A 21,586-nucleotide genomic window follows, 5' to 3' on the forward strand; every position below is an offset into this window, starting at 1 on the left:
CTCTTCAGATTTTGCGTTATTCTATGCCTGGCGAAGAGGCCTGAGTAGTCTCGAAAGCTTGCAACTTGTTACCATCTTTTCAGTTAGCCATTAAAAGGTATCAAATGCTGAGGACTCTCAAATCTAAATATTTTTCATGTTTGTGAAGTAACCTTCTAAAAAAGAGGCTTATGTAATGCCGGAATGTGAGGAGGATGTGGAGCCAGTCCAGTCCTGAGAGGCAGCGGAGGAGAACACTAAGCACTTCTTTGATAATTATTGTTCTGTTCACCCAATTTGGGTCGTACAGTAGTCCCTCTCTATATCGCGGTATCACCGATTTTTCCCTATATCGTAGGATTTTGCAGTACTGTACATGGCACACAAATGGCTGATTGATGGAAGGCGACCAACCAGACCATTGTCTTGTGTATCCCGGGTGCTGGGTGTAACCTGGGAATGATTAATAAGGTACTGGGAATGGTTTCTAAGTGTGTGGGAAGGGTTTATAGAACTTAAAATATATATAAATACTAAAATAAATGTAAGGTTCCGACTTTGTGGATTTTCACCTATCGCAGGGTGATCTAGAACGTAACACCCGCGATAAGTGAGGGATCACTGTATCACCATCAACAAGTGACCTGAACATTCTCATCTGAGGAAGATCCGGCACTAAGAAATAAGTCAGCCAGTGCAACAATATTAATGACCTTCTTCTTCTTAGGTCCTGTTCACACTCATGTCACGGCTTCAGTAATTACCAGATCCATAATGCTTATGGGGGATCCTACTGGCATTTCGCTGGGCCATCAAGAGTCTGCATTTTTTATATGGATGACACAGAGCAATTGAAACCTGACCCAACAAAATCCTAGGCAATGTTTGTATAGAGTTTTTACAGAGTTTTTTTTTTTTTTTAGCAGATCTGCTCTCCATAAACCATTTGGAAAAGCACTTCCCATTAATTTCAATGGGAAATCCACTTCGATGTTCATCTGAGGGTTTTTCTTTTTCCCTAAAAAGGTTTTAAAAAATACTTGGTGGGGAAAAAAAAGAATGTATTTTTTTCAGACTATAAAACGTACCCCAAAGTTTGGGGTGAAAAATAGAAAAAAAATATTTTTTATAAGGTACATGTTTTTTTTTTAAGTGGATCCTTATGGAATCCATTCCAAACAAGACATTATCAAAACCAAAGGTTGTAAAAAAAAAAAAAAACCTTTGGGAGGAAAACTGTTTAAATACTGTTCAGAAAAAATAAAAACTCCCCCTTAATTGGTTTCCGCTTGAAAAACGTCCCCTTTTTCAACTCCTTTGCTTTACTCCAATGTGAATATACATTTTTTTGGAGGGGGGTTTTTAAACTCGTGTTTTAAACTTTATTTTTTTTCTACCAAACACGTAAAGAAAAATACATAAATAATGTAATATCTTCTCCCACTGAAACATGAAATATATTTATTTATTGTTATTTATTTTCTGTTTCTATGGTGTTAAATGATAAAATGTTTCCTTTAGTGTTACCTTGTCCTTCCGCTCTGCCCACATCTCTGTCTGGCTCCAGAACAAACGAACGCCTCGAACTTCACATCCTTTTCCCCATCAGCCTTTAAAATATATATAGATATAAAAGTAAAAGATGGATATTGAAGAAAAAAGAAATAAGCGGAAGAAAAAGTCAGAGAGGAGGAAGCGAGTGATTGTTAAACTCTCCTGAAGATTCTCCCACATTCAGCATTGTTTATGCTACTTAATGTCTTAACGCCTCCGATCCAACAGGGATACGGACGGGTGCGGAGCGTAATGAATCAAGTCAAGTGCTCCGAGCTCGGTTTACTCCATATATCCACTAAAGGTAGGCTATAAACAACCGGCGATATCTCTTACTGCTGCTTTATACTAAGAGAACCGCAATAAAAATATGTTACGCTCAATGGAAACAGCATTAGATGGGACCATTGGATATAAAGCCCTTTTGTGATATCGGCATGGAGAACTAGGAAGGATGCCAACAAGGCACTTTACTTGTGGCCAGGAAATTCAGATACAGGGCAACCAAAAGAACCCCAAAAAAAAGGAAACTAAAACTATTATAACATTAGTGTTCAAAAAATCTACGTATTGTATTTTGAACTCCGAATTTTTTTTTTTTTTTCAATTAGCCAATAGGTTAATTTTATATTTTGAAACTTTATTTGCCTCCGACCAATAGAGAAATTCCTTCAATAGATTATTTCACAGCTTTACTGCTCTAACAGTAGAGATCCCTTCTCATAACTGGTATTTTTATTGATTGAAAAGAGTAGAACCTGGTGAAAGAGGTAGACATCGCTCAAGCAGGTCCGGGTGGAGATGTGACAGTCATATTGGCACTCTCACAAAAAGTAAATTCCCTTGGTAGAAGATTCCACATCTTCCCTGCTCTTTTAGTAGAGAACCCTTGTCATGGATGGGGAATTTACATCCAGTCACATATATTTCACAGCTTCGTTGCTTTTACAGTAGAAAACTCTTCTGGAATTTTGCTTGCCTCCCACTAAAAAGAAATTCCTTAGGTACAGTTTTCTACAGTTTTACTGCTCTTATAGTAGAGATCCCTTCTCATAACTGGTATTTGTTATCAATTGAAAACATCAGTGTCTGGCGACACAGGCAGATGTCGTTGGAGCAGCTTTTTGTGAAGATGCGAGTCATATCGACTCTCTAACAAAAAGTAAATTCCTTTGTTAAAATATTCCCCATCTTCCCTGCTCTTATAGTAGACAACCCTCGTCATGGCTGGGGAATTTACTTCCAGTCACATATATTTCACAGCTTCATTGCTTTTACAGCAGAAAACTCTTCTAATAACTGTCTATCATAGCTCAACTTATATAGGAGGACCCTAGAGAAAAGTAACTTTTTTTTTTTTGTAGGATATTTTACAGCTTTGCCGCTCTTACAGTAGAGAACCCTTCTCATGACTTGGGAATCATTTCATAACACTGAATCATCTGTAACATATTTTTCTAGGAATGGATCTTTGATAAACAGGGACGCAAAAAATTCATTCCAAAGATGCAATTCTTGCATCACCCTCTTTAGGCAATGTCAGATTTATAAGGACTCTTAAGTTGAGACAATGAAAACCCAAAGCTCCAAATAGATGAACAATAGCTCCTTAATAAAAAAAAATATCTAAAATCATTAGCAAGGAATTATTTTTTGTTACATTTTGTTTAGTTTTTAAATAAGACTCATAGATAATTTTTGGAATAACCTTTTTGTGTTCTGGGGCATCGGATGACTTTTAGATAATGTCGTTTTGAGCTCCAGGGAATGTGATACTAATAAACACTGTGACAGACCGGCCGCTACAGAACTGTTACAATGGGGTGGGGGGGAATAATCCTGATTACAGGTCAACAGACTCTTACTAAAACCCTTGTGGAAGGAGTCTGGTAAATGTCTAGACCACCTAATTGGTGCTACCTGAAAAAAGTCACAGAAACAATGAAGCAATCAGAGGGATTTGTTGTCTGGAACAAAACATTTTTTCTTGTTGTTTTGTTAGTGAGTTTTAGGGCTACACATCTACTTTAAAGCAAGAGCCCCAGGAACAATTTTCGTAGCCAACGTTCACATGTTATGATTGTTGCTGCATTTTTTTATGCAAATTAAAACTGCTTTTTACAGTACCAGCAAAAGCTATGAGATTTCCAAAATCTTATGCACACGCTTGCTTTTTTTCCTGACTAAATTAGAAAACTGATTCTTTAAAAAAAAAAAAAAAACTGCACTTTGTCAATTCTTTCAGCATTTTTGCAGTGTTTTTTCATCCATAAAAACAACAAGTGCAAAAAGCAGAAAAGAGCATAAAAATATCAGTTTTCTCTGTATTTTTGGTGAAAAAAAAGCAAGTACAGTAAAATGTGAAGCGCATTTATTTTTGTGATTTTCCCAAGTTTAAACTATAATTTCTTGGTATCCTCATATGAGCAAGGCAGTTACTATTAGTACAGTTTAATTAAATTAGTGATATGTATGAAAGTAAACAATGCCTGACCAATGTGTGAGAGTAAACAATGCCTGACCAATGTGTGAAAGTAAACAATGCCTGACCAATGTGTGAAAGTAAACAATGCCTGACCAATGTGTGGAGTAGACAATGCCTGACCAATGTGTGAAAGTAAACAATGCCTGACTGTTATGCACTTCACAGAGGGACCCAGCAAGACTGACACCAAGCCAGTAAAGGCACAGCCACAAACGCACTTGGCACAAGCTGCCCAACTAGGCGAGCCTTAGAGGGCTAGGAATACTCTTCACCCAGCTACCAGTAAAAGGAAGAGGGACTTTGGCAAAGCGCTTCCCAGGCCCACTGTCGCCGGACAGCTGACGTCTGTCGAGGACAAGGTCAGTACTGCTGCATTAACCATAGGAAGTGAAACCAGAAGAGAAAATGAGAAAACCTCTGAAAAGATAGCGAAACCTAATGCTAGCATCATTCACTACCAAGCACATTGGGAACTGCAATAACCAGCAAGGACTGAGCAGGGAGTAGGATTATATAGCCTACCTAATGATCAGGTGTTATTACCTCCCAATTATCCCCAGACAGCCACTCCCTGCTTGCTTCAACAGCAGACTGGACAAAATCCCACCATTTCTTAGTGCCAGACAACACAGCGTCCTGTGTTGCCTGGCAACCATGGAAGACAGCGTCCCATCTTCCCCAGGCAGATAAATCAGTGAGAGACATGGCTTCCCACATCCTCACACATCCCACAACACCAGAAAGCGACGCTCTACAAGATTGGGATGGTTTCCTTACACGCGAGGTAACTCCTCCACCAGGGTCAGGACAATGGCGGCGCTTGCAACTGGAGTAGCGTAGTACCAGACCTGCTCCATTCCCAGATGGGAGCACAGAACTACGATTCGTAAAACTGACCAACTCAATCCACTGCCAATGTGTGAAAGTAAACAATGCTCTAACAATGTGTAAAAGTTAACAATGTCCTACCAACTCAATGACCTACCAATATGTGAAAGTAAAGAGTGCCCTACCAACTCAATGCCCTACCAAGGTATGAAAGTAAATAATGCCCAACCAATGTGTGAAAGTGAACAATGCCCTACCAAGTCGATGCCCTACCAATCTGTGAAAGTGAACAATGCCCTAATAACTAAATCCACTGTCAAAATTTAAAGTAAACAATGTCCTACCAATGTGTAAAAGTGAACAATGCCCCAACAATGTGTGAAAGTGAACAATGCCCTACCAACTCGATGCCCTACCAATGTGTGAAAGTGAACAATGCCCTAACAACTAAATCCACTGTCAAAATTTAAAGTAAACAATGTCCTACCAATGTGTAAAAGTGAACAATGCCCTAACAATGTGTGAAAGTGAACAATGCCCTACCAACTCAATGCCCTACCAAGGTATTAAAGTAAATAATGCCCTAACAATGTGTGAAAGTGAACAATGCCCTACCAACTTGATGTCCTACCTGTTAGAACCCTCCTGTTAGTTTTTTTCTATTTTGTGGTCACGTGACCTGCTGCCTATTTATTCCAGATCCGCCCTTCTGGCTTTGCTGGACTTCAGTGTTACTTTGACTCTTAATCTAGCCAGGTGCTTTGTACCTATCTCTATAGTTTGCTTGGTCCTTGGACCTCTAAGTATTTTTGTCTGTTTGTCTTATTACTCCGCTACAACTTCTGCTAGTAGGTGTCCAATTTTGTCCCAGTCCTTAGTACTTTTAGGGACCCCTCCCTTATATCTATAGGTCTGTGTTCAGACTAGCTGAGGACGAAGGTGAGTCTGTTCACAAGGAACAGGTAGCCCGCTCCATCGTAGGGAATCAGCTTAGTCCTATTGTAGGGACAGTTTTCCTATCTTTCCTTAGTTCTTGTAGCAGATCATAACACTACCAATGTGTGAGAGTGAACAATGCCCTACCAACTCGATGTCCTACCAATGTGTGAAAGTGAACAATGCCCTACCAACTCGATGTCCTTCCAATGTGTGAAAGTGAACAATGCCCTAACAACTAAATCCACTGTCAAAATTTAAAGTAAACAATGTCCTACCAATGTGTAAAAGTGAACAAAACCCTAACAGTGTGTGAAAGTGAAAAATGCCCTACCAACTCAATGCCCTACCAATGTGTGAAAGTAAACAATGCTCAGCCACATGAATCCCTAGCAATGTGTTAAATAAACAATGCCCTACCAATTCAACTCCTCCATGCTGTTTTTGCATAAAAATAGTTTTATGATTTCACATACATCTTGCATTGATGGCCTAACGCCTTGTATTGTTCATGCTTGCTAGGTGGAAGAAAAGCATTCTAAAAAATGCAACAAAAAATGCAGCAAAAAAGGAAGCAAAACCTGTGTTTTATCTGCAGCCTTTTACTGCCAAGAGATCAGGTTTTGACTGCATAAAAAAATGGCAAAAAGCAATGTGTGAGCAGAGCCTTAGAGTTTAGGCAGGATATTTATTTAATGTAACAGATATGTATCAAGACAAACAAACAGTGAGTTGACATTCAAAGAATGAAAATTACAAATAAGTTACAACTCATGTACTTGGGAGATAAAGAGTTTAATACTGGACTGGTGGAAGGGACTCAGGAAATGGCTACCTACGCTATATCACTGGGGTAAGTAAGGGGTTAGAGTTAGTGTATGGTTAGTAGAAGCTTAGGGTTAGTAAAAGTGTGGGGTTAAGGGATGGATATTGGATAGCAAACATTTAGGTTATTGAAGGGTTAGGATTGGTGGAAGGTTAAGACTAGCGGAGGGTTATGTTTTTTGGGGTGTTAGGGTTAGTAGAAGGTTATGGATTTCTTTTTGCTTTATCCCTTTTGCTCTTATTATCATGTCAGACTGATGCCACGTCGTCCTGGGCTGCTCCGAGCTTGCTTTGGGGCAAATACCAGGGCACGAGGCTATAAAGAGCTCGCTCACAATTTGCATAGACGACATCGGTGGAAGAAAACCCCTCTCCTAGTAATTATCAGACGTGATATGAGAATCTTTTGCCGTGTTTTGGAGCTCTCTCCATTTATCTGTGTCAAGATGTTTTTATTTTACGCTGCGCCTCAGGAAACGGTTTTGTTTAAACAAACTGAAGTGCTGCCGATAGTGCGGTTCTGCCGAGTGATTAATATAATTGTTCTACGGTTCACATATCTCAGGACTCATTAGCGATCACAGTCAAAAAGTCACGCTAGGAAAGCAAAATCTAATGAATGTGAGATCAGAGAAAACGATGAATTAGGGAAAAATAATAAGATGGAAGGAAACGCAGATCCGAGAAAATAATGAACATCTTAAACCTCATAAATGAAAAAATAAGAGAAAAATAATAATAATAAAGTATCAGGGTGAAGTGAAGCAGGAGGGAGCAGAGCTAGGGTTGTCCTCTGAGTCTACTGAACATCTCTGCAAATGTTTAGCGTTTTTAATATTTTATACATCAATCAACTGTAAAAATGCATTCACAACTGTTCTGGTTGACGATTGCCCCCTATCTCACTGCTGCTTATTCGGTGTCTGCACATAACATATTGTGGGGGAGGAACTAACCACCCCAAATCACAGTCTGGGCTTGAGCAGTGCAATAATTGACCGCAACTTTTTATAAAATGGCCGGAAAATGCAGCTTTGGATGTGACTGGACGATTTGACATTTCTTTACTCAAGAGCCAAAGAAGGTAAGAAACCAAATATTTCCAGTTGTGAGAGACTTAAACAGAGAGAATGAAAGTTATTTGCATCATCTGTAGTGATGAGCGAGCACTAAAATGCTCGGGTGCTCGATGCTCGGGTCGAGGAAATTGGAATACTCGGGTGCTCAACCCGAGCAACGAGCCCAATGTAAGTCTATGGGATACCCGAGCATTTTTCAGGCGGCTCCCCCCGGCGGTCTGCAGAGGGCCTAAAAATTGCCCAAATCGATGGGAACAGTGCTCAAATGACATGGGAACAGCATGGGGAAGACCCCTGGAAGCATTTCTGACTCCCAGATCACTGCTGTCAGCAACGTGGTCAGAGTATTACACCACTTTTACGGACTCACAATAAAACATACAAAAACGAAACCAAAATGGATTTTCCTGGGAAATATGTTAAGGAACATCCTTTCCAGGGTAGTGACTTGTATATAAAGCAAAATAAATAGCCCAAAACAAAAATACTCCTCCAGATCTTGGGCTATGTTCACACGTAGCATTTTTGATGCGTTTTTGCACTTTTGCATTGCTTTCAACCAAGACAAATGCATTCACCAGGAAATGTCATTTTAACATTTTACAACCTTATCTGGCCATGTGGTGTGTGACACATCATCAGACACATGCATACAGTGCTGAAAAGACATGGGAACAGCATGGGGAAGACCTCTGGAAGCATCTCTGACTCTCAGGTCACTGCCTAAAAGTGTGTCCATCATAAGTGATCCTTGGCGCATGCGAAGATGCCTCCCGTCATGCACCTGTCATTGCAGACTTGCAACAATCACCGTCCACATCCTTGTCCCACTGCAGCATTCAGTTGTCCCTACCCCATTCCTTGGAATGCAAGCACAAGTATGCAGCCAGCCACCCACCGGCTGCAATACTATACTGCCAAATTTTTGACAGCTGCTTGCATATGAAATGTGGCCTTTTAGGCTCGTGGAGGCGGGAGCTTTTCACAGCCTCATGCCGGCGGCGGCCAAGTGTCCATACTCGGTCCCCAGCCACCACTATATTTCCCGGTATCGCTTCCACCTTCCACAAGCACGGGTCCCACAACATTACCCATGCCCTCCCCAGTGCACTTACTGGGAAGGACCACCAAACCACAAACACGTGGACAGGTGAATGTGGCCAGGGAATGTGGCCAGTCCACAACGTTTTTTGCTAAGAGTTGTATTTAGCTCGGTGAAAGGACTGGCATAGAGGGAAACCCTATCTACCCTGCGTGTCATTTCTCACAGGAAGTCCTGTAACTGAGCTTGTTGCAGAAGCAATGGCAGCCTGTCCAACATCAACTCGCACTTGTCGGTGGTGCTTTGACACACAAACATCTTTCTTTGCGCATTTAATTTCTTGAATACAGAGTTGGACAATGGCCTGATCTGTAATGCGTTTTGAGAAATAACATGCATAAGCATGGCCGATCCACATTAAAAAAGCAGCCATAGAGTGCCCGGGAACCTTCCCCACACTTTTCTTAGCCAGGGCTGCTTTTCGACAGGGTTGGACGGGCCCACCAGAGAACCAGAGACTCCTCCGGCGGGCCCTGGCTTCTCCTTCAGGAGAGTTCATAGTGCCGAGGTGAGGCCATAATGATGATAGCTGCCACCATCTGCTTAGTTTTCTGTTACTTGGAATGCAAATACAAGTATGCAGCCAGCCACCCACCCACCCACCCACAGGCCGCAACACTAAATTGCCAGTTTTGTGCGGCTCTTTGCACTTGAAATATGGCCTTTTAAGCTTGTGGAGGCGGAAGCTTTTCACAACCTCATGCCGGCGGCGGCCGGGTGTCCATACTCGGTCCCCAGCCGCCACTATATTTCCCGGTACCCGTGCCTTCCCCAGTGCACTTACTGGGAAGGATCGCCTAACCACAAACACGTGGACAGGTGAATGTGGCCAGGGACAGTACACAGCCAGTCCACAACTTTTTTGGCTGAGAGTTGTATTTAGCTCGGTGAAAGGACTGGCATAGAGGGAAACCGTATCTACCCTGCGTGTCATTTCTCCCAGGAAGTCCTCTAAAGCTGCTCGGACTTGAAATGTGGCCTGAACATTACTGCTGGTACTTTTCTGTGGGAATTTGCTTGCCTCCTACCAGCCTGGAATATTTCCAGCAAACTATGGTACAACACCATGGTATTAGCACTGCCCCCAGTACCAGTAGCAAAGCCATCCCCAATTTCCTTCTCAGGAATTTTATTTGGTAGACTGAGTGGCTGCCCAAATACATTTTCTCACAAAGGAGCTGAAGATAGAGTGGCAGTAGGTGCAAGTTTCTCCAGCCTGTTAGATATTAGAGGGTGAACGGCAGCACATTGGATCAGTGGTTAGCACTGAAGCCTTGCAGCACTGGGATCCTGGGTTCAAATCCCACCAAGGACAACATCTGCAAGGACTTTGTATGTTCTCCCCGTGTTTGCGTGTGTTTCCTCCTCAGTAAAAATAGAGTGTCCGGGAACCTTCCCACACACTTTTCTTAGCAAGGACTGCTTCTCGGCAGGGTTGGACGGTCCCACCAGAGAATCCTCTGGTGTGCCTCGGCTTCTACCTCAGGAGAGTTCATGATAGCGCTAACTTTGCAGCTGCTATGGGGCTCATGAGTGGGTGAGAAAGGTTAGCCCTCAGAATCAAATCCTCTGGTGGGCACAATGTTTTTCAATCTGAAACAGCTTCTCAGTGGGAGTTGTATTTCACCACAGCCATATTCTTTAGCTCGGTGAAAGGACTGGCATAGAGGGAAACCGTATCTACCCCGGCTGTCATTTCTCCATCACCAGGTTCCGCCCATTGTCACACATGACCATGCCTGGCTGTATGTTCAGCGGTGAGAGCCAAAGATTAGGCTGCTGTGTTACAGCTTTCAACAACTCTGCAGCGCTGGGCGGTTTGTCAGTTAAGCATTAAGCATGTTATCTTCAGCACAGCCTGTTACCGCTTGGCCAAGGCAGTGCTGCAGTGCTGTCAGCTTGTGACTGATGTGATCATTTTGGAGATGGAGGAGGAGGTGCAGGAGCTGAACAATGTGATTACATTGAGGTTAAATTGGTGATGCTGTTTTTTATACTAAAGAAAGATCCTATTGTTTTGTTTTTTTTACGTCATTTTTTAAGACAAATGCATTCATCGGGAAATGTCATTTTAACATTTTACAACCTTAGCTGGCAATGTGGTGTGTGACACATCATCAGACACATCCTGTTTTATTTATGATGGAGGGACTCTGAAAGTCATAAAGCCTATTTTTACAGGGACATCAGACGGCCCTTACTATTCTTAAAAGGCCAGCAGTCGGCCCTCGCTATTGTTAGAGAGCCATCAGCCGGCTATGCTTTTTTGTTCTTATTATTAACAAGTGGGTCTCCTATACTGTTATTGCGTATCCAGTGACTGTAAGGGCTGCCAAAAATTTGGACGCAACCCAATACCCCTTTGAAGAGACATAGAGGAGGGTCTCAGTAAAAAAAATGTTCCCATTATAAAGGAGCGGATCTCCTATATTGGTAATGTCCATGCTGTGACTGCAAGGGCTGCCAAAATTTTGGAAAAACCCCACTAAGAATTGAAGACACATGGAGCAGGGCCACAGTAACAAGTTACGGCATGTTCCCATTAGAAAGGAGAGAGTCTGCTATACAGTTGTAGGGTATGCAGTGAGTCCAACGGCTGACCAATTTTAGGAAAAACCCCACTAAGAATTTAAAAACACACAGAGCAGTGCCACAGTAACAAGTACGACATGTTCCCATTAGAAAGGAAAGAGTCTGCTATACAGTTATAGGGTATGCAGTGAGTCCAACGGCTGACCAATTTTAGGAAAAACCCCACTAAGAATTTAAAGACACATAGAGCAGGGCCACAGTAACAACAAATTCCCATTAGAAAGGAGAGAGTCTCCCATAGTGTTGGCCTATGCAGTGAATGCAAGGGCTGCCAAAAATTTGGAGGCACTTCAATGCCCCTTGGAAGAGACGTGGAAGAGGGCCTCATAAAAAAATGTTCCCATTAGAAAGTAGCGGGCCTCCTATACTTGTAATGCCCATGCACTAAGTGTATGAGCTGACAAACATTTACCCCTGGGGGGTATACACGAACATACTGTATAAAAAACATTTTTTCACGGGCATCATAAACACCCTTTAAAAAAATTATGTGGGTGTTGAATCACGGACCACGGTCACCCTGGTGATATGGTGGTGGAGGATGAGGAGAAGGAGAAAGACAAGAGCAAATAGACAAAATCATGAAGCGTATTATTATTATTATTTATTATTATAGCGCCATTTATTCCATGGCGCTTTACATGTGAAAAAGGGGTATAATACAAGAACAATTACAATAATCTTGAACACAATGTGACAGCGACTGGTACAGGAGGAGCGAGGACCCTGACCGCGAGGGCTCACAATCTACAAGGGGTGGGTGAGGATACAGTAGGTGAGGGTATACCCATGTGTGGGTGTGAAAAGGTGCATGGGAATACACCTCTCAAGAAAAGACACTGGATTTAAGTTTATGTTACTCTGCTATCATTCAGTGGTGTTGAGAAGTCTGGCCCAATCCAGCCCTTGTTCATTTTTATAAGAGTCAGCCTGTCAGCATTTTCAGTTGACAGGCGGATGCACTTATCAGTTATAATTCCACCAGTGGCACTAAAAACCCGCTGTGATAAAACGCTGGCGGCAGGGCAAGCCAGGACCTCCAAGGCATAGAGGGCCAGTTCATTCCACGTATCCAGCTTGGATACCCAATAATTATAAGGCACAGAGGAATCACGGAGGACGGTGGTACGGTCGGCAAGGTACTCCCTCAGCATCTTCCCAAACTTTGCACTCCTTGTCAGAGTAACCCGCGCCTCAGGGCCTGTGCAATGGGAGGGTCTGAGAAAACTCTCTCAGAACTTTGACAGTGTTCCCCTGCCTCTGCTGGATTGAAGTTGTGTCTCTCTCGCCTGTACTACTTGGTTGTCCAACAAAGTGTGCCCTCCGCTGCCAGCGTTTTCAGATGGGAATTTTTTTAATAGTTCCGCAACAAGGGCCTTCTGGTACTGCCCCATTTTTGTAGACCTGTCCGCCTCAGGAACAAGAGATATAAAGTTCTCCTTGTAGCATGGGTCTAGAAGTGTCACCAACCAGTAATAACTGTCACCCAAAATTTTGAGAACGCGAGGGTCATGGGAAAGGCAGCGTAACATAAACTCAGCCATGCATGTGTGGCGGCCCTGAGGGTTCAACCGCCACAGGGATGCTGCACATCACTAATGGAGTGTGGTGTTCCTTCTCTGAGGTAAGAACAGTGTGATGGTCAGGACTCCACCTCCACATCCAACACCACACTTCTCCCACCAGAGGGGGCTAGAAGGCACTAGGTGCTGCCCCTACTGGCACTCGGGAGACTGGGGAACCAAGAGATAGGGGAACCAATTAGTGGGTGAAGGTGGAGGATTCACATTTTAGTGACACTTTAAATTTCATATTTAATCCACAGCCATTTTGGTTCTTGGTTCTTTGATCGCTCTTTGTTCGTGATCTCCCTCCCTGAGCGTGGATCTTGTGTGGACCTGCAGAGGACAGAGACACGGCCCTCGTAAACCGGCCTTGGGTCGAGGGGCAGGCTGCAGACAATATATGTCTCAGCCCGGTCAAGGACCATGACCAAGAAGGCCCGGAGCTTAGGAGTGAAGCTCCACCGCAAATGGATCCCAGGGGGATGCAGACGGAGCGGTATACGCCACCTTTCCTCGCTAACCTGATTTATTCAGAGGGATTCCGGCTGCAAAAGGGGTACCGGCCCCCGACACCTGACCTTGCTACTCTACGTCCTGGTCAGGGAAGTCCGGTAGGCCCTGAGGATCCCACCGGGTAACAGAAGGAGCGGAGCTGCCACCCGTACCCTTTTTCTGAGTGAAGTTCAGAGGGAGACCCGGCCTATCTACACACACACAGACAGGAAAGGACCCGGTCTGAAGTCTAGCAACACTCTGGTGCGGGGTCCTGATTGAACACTGGACTTACTCGGAGGTTGTCGGACCCCCCCCGTCTCTGGTGACCGCAGAACTCCGCGAGGAGCAGGGAGAAGCCTTCCTACTGCCATCTCCATCGTGAGTAAAAACCCTGGATGTTAACCCCTATGGCCTCCGGACTCTTTATTCTGCATTACACCGCACTACGTAGCACCAGACCGCCTAGACTACAACCCCCTCCATCCTGTCCCTCTGCCCTGAAGCCCTGCTCCGCCTGTGGGGAGTAGTAACAACGATGGCTGCAATAACACCATGCCTCAGCAGACTGAAGCAGCGCTGGTGGCCTTCACTAGGTGGAAGAGGTGGCGTAGTCGAGATCAGCCACTCAACCCGGATAAGCCCATAACTTCTTTTTTTAGTGCGACGGCCCTGGGCACGGAGCGGGTCCGGGCCACGGCTGCACCCCATCTACCACACAGGACCCGGCTCCGAGTCCCCCATCTCCCAGGGTAGGGCTTTCAGGCGTCACACACATGCCATACTACTAACAGGCAAGACTTCCATGTACTCACCAAGAGGATGACTGACCACGCTCTCCTCCTCCTCCTCATCCAGCCATCCATGCTAAACAGACGGTATGACAGCTGTGCAGGTAGTACCATCTATAGTACATGAAACTAGCTTCTGTCCTTCCTCCTCCTCCTCCTCTTCCTCATTGTCACCCAATCCACGTTGGGATGAAATGAGACTTGGCTGTGTGTAATCCCCCTGTATGGTTCCTTGCTCCATCTCATCGTGCTCCGCCTGCAATGCATCCTCTTTGATTGTGAGCAGAGAGCGTTTCAGAAGACAGAGAAGGGGATGGTGACGCTAATTATGGCGTCATCGCTGCTCACTATCTTGGTAGAGTCCTCAAAGTTTTGGAGGATGGTACATATGTCTGACATCCATGTCCACTTCTGAGGTCTTATGTGAGGAGTCTGAACTGAATACCGACGGCCTTGTTGATGCTGGTACTCAACTACTGCCCTCTTCTGCTCACAAATCCTTCCCAACATCTGCAGTGTAGAGTTCCAACTCGTGGGGACATCACACACCAGTCTGTGAGCGGGAAGCTGCAAACGCTGCTGAAACACTGCAAGGGCGGCAGAAGCTATAGCTGACTTTCTAAAATGGGCACACAGGCGGCGTATTTTAACAAGCAGATCCGGCAGCTCCGGGTAGGATTTGAGCAACCACTGAACCACAAGGTTAAGCACATGGGCCAGGCATGGTATGTGTGTGAGCTCGCCTCAGAGCCTCCACCAGGTTCCGGCCATTGTCACACACGACCATGCCTGGCTGTAGGTTCAGCGTTGTGAGCCACAGATCTGCCTGCTGTTTCAGAGCTGTCCACAACTCTTCAGCATTGTGCGGTTTTTCAGCTAAGCATATTAGCTTCAGCACAGCCTGTTGGCGCTTGGCCGAGGCAGTGCTGCAGTGCTTCCAGCTTGTGACTGATGTGGTCATTTTGGAGATGGAGGCTAAAGCGGAAGAGGAGGCTGAAGAGGATAAGGTGCAGGAGCTGTAGACCATGGGGGCAACCCTGATTGACCTAGGGCCCGCAATCCTTGGCGTCGGAAGGATGTGTTCCGTCCCAAGGTCCGACTGGGTCCCGGCTTCCACTATGTTAACCCAGTGTGCCGTCAGCGAGATGTACTGTCCCTGCCCACAAGCACTTGTCCACATGTCTGTGGTTAGGTGGACTTTCCCGGTAAATGCGTTGTTGACAGCACGGCTAATGTTTTGGGACACGTGCTTGTGTAATGCGGGGATGGCACACCGGGAGATATAGTGGCGGCTGGGGACCGAGTACCGAGGTACGGCCGCCACCATCAGGTTGCGGAATGCTTCTGTCTCCACGAGCCTAAAAGGCAACATTTCGAGCGCAAGCAGTCGTGAAATGTGAGAATTTAGTAGTGTGGCCTGAGGGGCGTTGGCTACATATTTGCTCTTGCGTTCCAAGGACTGGGGTATGGACAACTGAACGCTGCACTGGGACAAGGACATGGATGTGCTTCTTGATGCTGCTACTTGAGAGTGTGCAATGATAGGTGCAGGGCAGGAGGCGTCTTCGCATGCACCATGGGCAGGGGATTGGCTTGCATGCACAACAGCGTAAGAAGCAATGGTGCCACCCGCAAACACTGTTCCTGGACCCTGGGGTTCAGCCCACAAAGTCGGGTGCTTTGTTGACATGTGCCTGATCATGCTGGTGGTGGTCAGGCTGGTCATTTTGCCACCCCTGTTGATGCTGGCCTGGCAGGTGGTGCAAATGGCCTTTTTAGGGTTATCGGCAGAGTCTTTAGAAAACAACCAGACTCGGGAAGACCTAACAGTTGTACTGGCAACTTCCTTCGTGTTGGTGTTACGGGGAATGGTTGACTGCCTTTTGTCTGCGGCCACCACACTTCCTGTCTATTGGGGTGCCCTGCCTCCCTCCCCCTGTGTGCTGCTGTCCTCGCTCTGCATGTCCTCCTGCCAGTTGAGTCAGTTACTATATCATCCACCACCTTGACTTCCACTTCCACACACTGGTACTCCTCCTGACTTTCTGGCAATTGTGTCTCATCATCGTCCACCTCTTGTGACACTTTCCCACCGTCGCCTTCGTGTGACCGTGGCTACTCAAATATTTGGGCATCGCTACACGCGATCTCCTCTTGCCCCGCTTCAAGTGGACCAGGCGAGAGGCCCCAATCTATAAATGGAAAAGTGAACAGCTCTTCAGAGTGTCCAAGTGTGGGATCAGTTGTCTCTGGGTACTCAGCATGGAGTGAGGAAGGAAGATCAGGGTGAAGAATATGTGGTCCAGACTCACGACTTCTGAGACTTGACCGTGTGGAAGACAGGGTGGTGGTGGTGGTGGCTAAGTGACTGGAAGCATTATCCGCTATCCAACCAACAACCTTTTGACACTGCTCTGGGTTCAATAGTGGTGTGCTGCGGTCCCCTAGAAATTGGGACAGGGAGATCAGGCGAGAAGATGTGGGTGTTTGTTGTGGCACAATTTCTGCTTGCCCACGGCCTCGGCCTCTGCGCCATCATCACCATCATGTCCAGTTCCCCGTCCCTTGCCACGTGCCTTGCCCATTTTAAATGGAGGACAATATCTTCTACGCTCACTACAAATGACTGAGTTTGGAGCGAACTTATATGTGATCCGTGTGACGGAGAAAACAGAGTTTTAAATACCTGGCCTGTAGGTAAGTAGTTTGAACAGCAAACTGCATGAATTGCTTCACTGACACACTGAAAGAAATTTTTAATGGAGGCCAGAAATGGCTGTAGTTTCTGACAACGTATATGTGATCCGTGTGACGGAGAAAACACAGTTTTAAATAGCTGGATTTCTAGTTCTCCAATATGGAAAGGACCTGGCTGTATTCTGCAGTGCCAACAAGCAAATGGCGCAGAAAAAATGGTGTTCTCTGGATTGCTTTTTAAGCAAATAATGAGGATTAAGATCCAAAGAAAAGTATTCCTGGCCCCTGAGACCTGGGCCTTTGTATAGAAATATCTAACAGCAGCAGAAGGCAGAACTGGAATGGAGCCTCTTGTGCTATATGCACTGCAGTCTGCTATATACCCTGCCAGCCTATATACACCCTGCCTGCCTGATATCTCTGCAGATGGATTAGTCCTCAGAAGGACTGTTTGTTAAGATGGATATGTGTAATGTACGGTTTTTCTCCCTATACTACCTAATACACAATCAAATCTCTCCCTGACACAGCAGCAGCTCACCCTACACTGTCTGATTCCGGAGTGACTGTGATTAGCATGGCGGTGCCAGGTCTGATATACACCTGATGACGCTGTGCGGCCAGCCAATCACTGTAATGCCACAACCAACATGGCTACGGCATTACAGTGCATGGCAGGCAATCCCTGCATGTTCATTGGCACTGTAAAGAGCGCCAAACATGCAGGGCGAGGACCCGAGTTCCCGCCCGAGCAACCCGGAAATACTCGGCGAGATATACTCAGTGAGATGCTTGGGCGAGCACCGAGCAGTAGCGAGCATGCTCGCTCATCACTAATCATCTCTGCAATGAACACGAGTGACTCCACATTATCTCAATGGCAGCATCATCCACTGATTAGCAGAAATGATCGAATCCTTAAAGGGGTTGTCTGGCCTTGGGCTTCAAGTCTTCAGTCACTTTATGTGACTGCACATTTGTGAACTTCACTGCATGCTGTGAGGACTCGTGAGTGCCAGTGATGGGAAGCGGCCAGTGCGTGACCGGAAGTATGTACGATGTATACTTCTTGCCGTATTCAGACTAGACTTATCTGTCCACGCTCAATGCAAGTGTATTGAGCGAGAACAGATAAGTCTAGTCTGAATGTGGCCGAAAGTATACATCACACATAGGGTGGGCACGTGACCGCCCTTTCCAGAGATTGCACCCATCTAGTCAGCACATGACACATCTATAGAAATCACATACTTGCATTCATGCCCTGGAAAATCTTCTCACCCTGAAGTGCATATGATGTAAAAATTCACCAGTCTACAGTTACATAGAGTGACTGCAGACTTGTAGCCTAGGGATGGACAACCCCTTTAAGGAAATGTCTATTTTTATTGCATCTCTAAAAGCAACAAAACATAAAATAATAGGGAAACTTTACAAATAACTATTCAAAAAAAACCTACAACCAGCTCCTACGCAGACCTATGTGTCTCCATGGTTACAGACTACAAACAAGCCCTGTGCAGTCTGATCCTGCAGTCATGTGTTACTCCGCTTCCTCTGCTGTTTCTATTTTAACTATCTGCAACTGGGAGCAGAGGAAAGCAGAGCAGAAGGGTAGCAAATGGCTGTAGGGCAAAAAACTAACAATGGGTAATTCTTCAAACATTTCAGTTTGGCAGTTTGCAGCAATTTGACCAGGAAATTCAAAGTTATTTAATACAAACTGAATTTTTAATATTTTGTTCTGGGGTCTAACCCGATCCCAGAGCATAAGAAATGCAGGGTGAAAAAAAAAATTCTCATTGCTCCCCTTTCCTGCTGCCACTGTCTTCACCTCCAAAAAAGTTCTGTCCAGCCGCTACTTTCCTTCAATGCATGACGTCTTCTTACAGCATCTTCACTTTGCATGGAGGCTTCTATTAACAAAACAACATGTGACATTGTAAGAGTTAATCATAATTTACTGTATTGTTGGAGATTTGTGATATAATATACTAGCTTTGGTGGCGAGCATTTTTATTGGTATATGGTCTCCTATGCTGGTATGTGCTGCCCCCCTCCTGGTATTTGTGCTGCCCCCATCCTGTCCCCACCATCCTATCCTGGCATGCATGGCACCCCTCATCCCTATCCTGGTATGCATGGCACCCCTAATCCCTATCCTGGTATACATGGCACCCCTCACCCCCAATCCTGGTATGCATGGCACCCCTCATCCCCAATCCTGGTATGCATGGCACCCTTCACCCCCAATCCTGGTATGCATGGCACCCCTCATCCCCAATCCCGGTATGTGTGGTACTCCTCATCCCTATCCTGGTATACATGGTACCCCCTCCCTCATCCCTATCCTGGTATGTATGGTATCCCTCATCCTGGTATGCATGGACTCCTCCCCCACATCCTGGTATGCATGGCACACCTCATCCGAATCCTGGTATGCATGGCACTCCTCATCCCTATCCTGGTATGCATGGCCCCTCATCCGAATCCTGGTATGCATGGCACCCCTCATCCTCAATCCCGGTATGCATGGTACCCCTCATCCCCAACCCTGGTATGCATGGCACCCCTCATCCCCAATCCTGGTATGCATGGCACCCCTCATGCCCAATCCTGGTATGCATGGCACCCTTCATCCCCAATCCCGATATGCATGGCACCCCTCATCCCCAATACTGGAATGTATGGCACCCCTCATCCCCAATCCCGGTATGCATGGCACCCCTCATCCCCAATCCCGGTATGCATGGCACCCCTCATCCCCAATCCCGGTATGCATGGCACCGCTCATCCCCAATCCTGGTATGCATGGCTCCCTTACCCCCATCCTGGTATGCATGGCACTCCTTATTCCTATCCTGGTATGCATGGGCCCCTCATCTCCAATCCTGGTATACATGGTACCCCTCATCCTTATCCTGGCATACATGGTACACCTCATCCCTATCCTGGTATGTATAGTACCCCTCATCCTGGTATGCATGGCACCCAATCCCTCATCCTAGTATGCATGGCACCCCTCATCCTTATCCTGGTATGCATGGTACCCCTCATCCCTATTCTGGTATACATGGCACCCCTCACCCCCAATCCTGGTATGCATGGCACCCCTTATCCCTAATCCTGGTATGCATGGCACCCTTCACCCCCAATCCTGGTATGCATGGCACCCCTCATCCCCAATCCCGGTATGTGTGGTACTCCTCATCCCTATCCTGGTATACATGGTACCCCCTCCCTCATCCCTATCCTGGTATGTATGGTATCCCTCATCCTGGTATGCATGGACTCCTCCCCCACATCCTGGTATGCATGGCACACCTCATCCGAATCCTGGTATGCATGGCACTCCTCATCCCTATCCTGGTATGCATGGCCCCTCATCCGAATCCTGGTATGCATGGCACCCCTCATCCTCAATCCCGGTATGCATGGTACCCCTCATCCCCAACCCTGGTATGCATGGCACCCCTCATCCCCAATCCTGGTATGCATGGCACCCCTCATGCCCAATCCTGGTATGCATGGCACCCTTCATCCCCAATCCCGATATGCATGGCACCCCTCATCCCCAATACTGGAATGTATGGCACCCCTCATCCCCAATCCCGGTATGCATGGCACCCCTCATCCCCAATCCCGGTATGCATGGCACCCCTCATCCCCAATCCCGGTATGCATGGCACCGCTCATCCCCAATCCTGGTATGCATGGCTCCCTTACCCCCATCCTGGTATGCATGGCACTCCTTATTCCTATCCTGGTATGCATGGGCCCCTCATCTCCAATCCTGGTATACATGGTACCCCTCATCCTTATCCTGGCATACATGGTACACCTCATCCCTATCCTGGTATGTATAGTACCCCTCATCCTGGTATGCATGGCACCCAATCCCTCATCCTAGTATGCATGGCACCCCTCATCCTTATACTGGTATGCATGGTACCCCTCATCCCTATTCTGGTATGCATGATACCCCTCATCATGGTATGCATGGCACCCCATCCCTCATCCTGGTATGCATGGTACCCCGCATTCCTATCCAGGTATGCATGGCACCCCTCATCCATATTCTGGTATGCATGGTCCCCTCATGCATGGTCCCCTCACCCCCCAATCCTGGTATGCATGGTCCCCTCACCCCCCAATCCTGGTATGCATGGTCCCCTCACCCCCCAATCCTGGTATGCATGGTCTCCTCACCCCCCCCAATCCTGGTATGCATGGGCCCCTCATCCCCCAATAATGATATGTGTGGTACCCCTCATCCTGGTATGCATGGTCCCCTCACCCCCCAATCCTGGTATGCATGGTCCCCTCACCCCGCAATACTGGTATGCATAGTTCCCTCACCCCCCAATCCGGGTATGTGTGGTACCCCTCATCCTGGTATGCATGATCCCCTCACCCCACAATCCTGGTATGTATGGCCCCCTCACCTCCCAATACTGGTATGTGTGGCCCCCTCACACCCCAATCCTGATATGTGTGGCCTCCTTATCCCTTTCACACTGTACATACATACAAAAAAAATAAACAGTTATAATCACTTTTCTACTCTGTGCTCTAGCACTGCTGCGTCCTATTCTGCCAGAGGATGTGGGAGGAGTGCGCAATTTTGTCTGCAAATGGGTCTTCAGTAAAATGGCATCGGA

General features: G+C 46.1%; 1 long non-coding RNA gene across 2 annotated transcripts in view; it reads right to left on the reverse strand.

Moving 5' to 3' along the window:
- LOC141153501 (uncharacterized) overlaps positions 1-21,586 on the reverse strand; it is a 534,371-nt gene that overhangs the window by 428,691 nt on the left and 84,094 nt on the right. For both annotated transcript variants that reach the window (XR_012247312.1, XR_012247313.1), the window contains exon 2: positions 1,507-1,589. This is a non-coding gene — a long non-coding RNA (uncharacterized lncRNA). The remainder of the gene's footprint in view (positions 1-1,506; positions 1,590-21,586) is intronic.

This window comes from Phyllobates terribilis, unplaced genomic scaffold (assembly GCF_046119375.1).
Source record: "Phyllobates terribilis strain yellow unplaced genomic scaffold, ASM4611937v1 Scaffold_7__3_contigs__length_470593459, whole genome shotgun sequence".
Classification (NCBI taxonomy): domain Eukaryota; kingdom Metazoa; phylum Chordata; class Amphibia; order Anura; family Dendrobatidae; genus Phyllobates; species Phyllobates terribilis.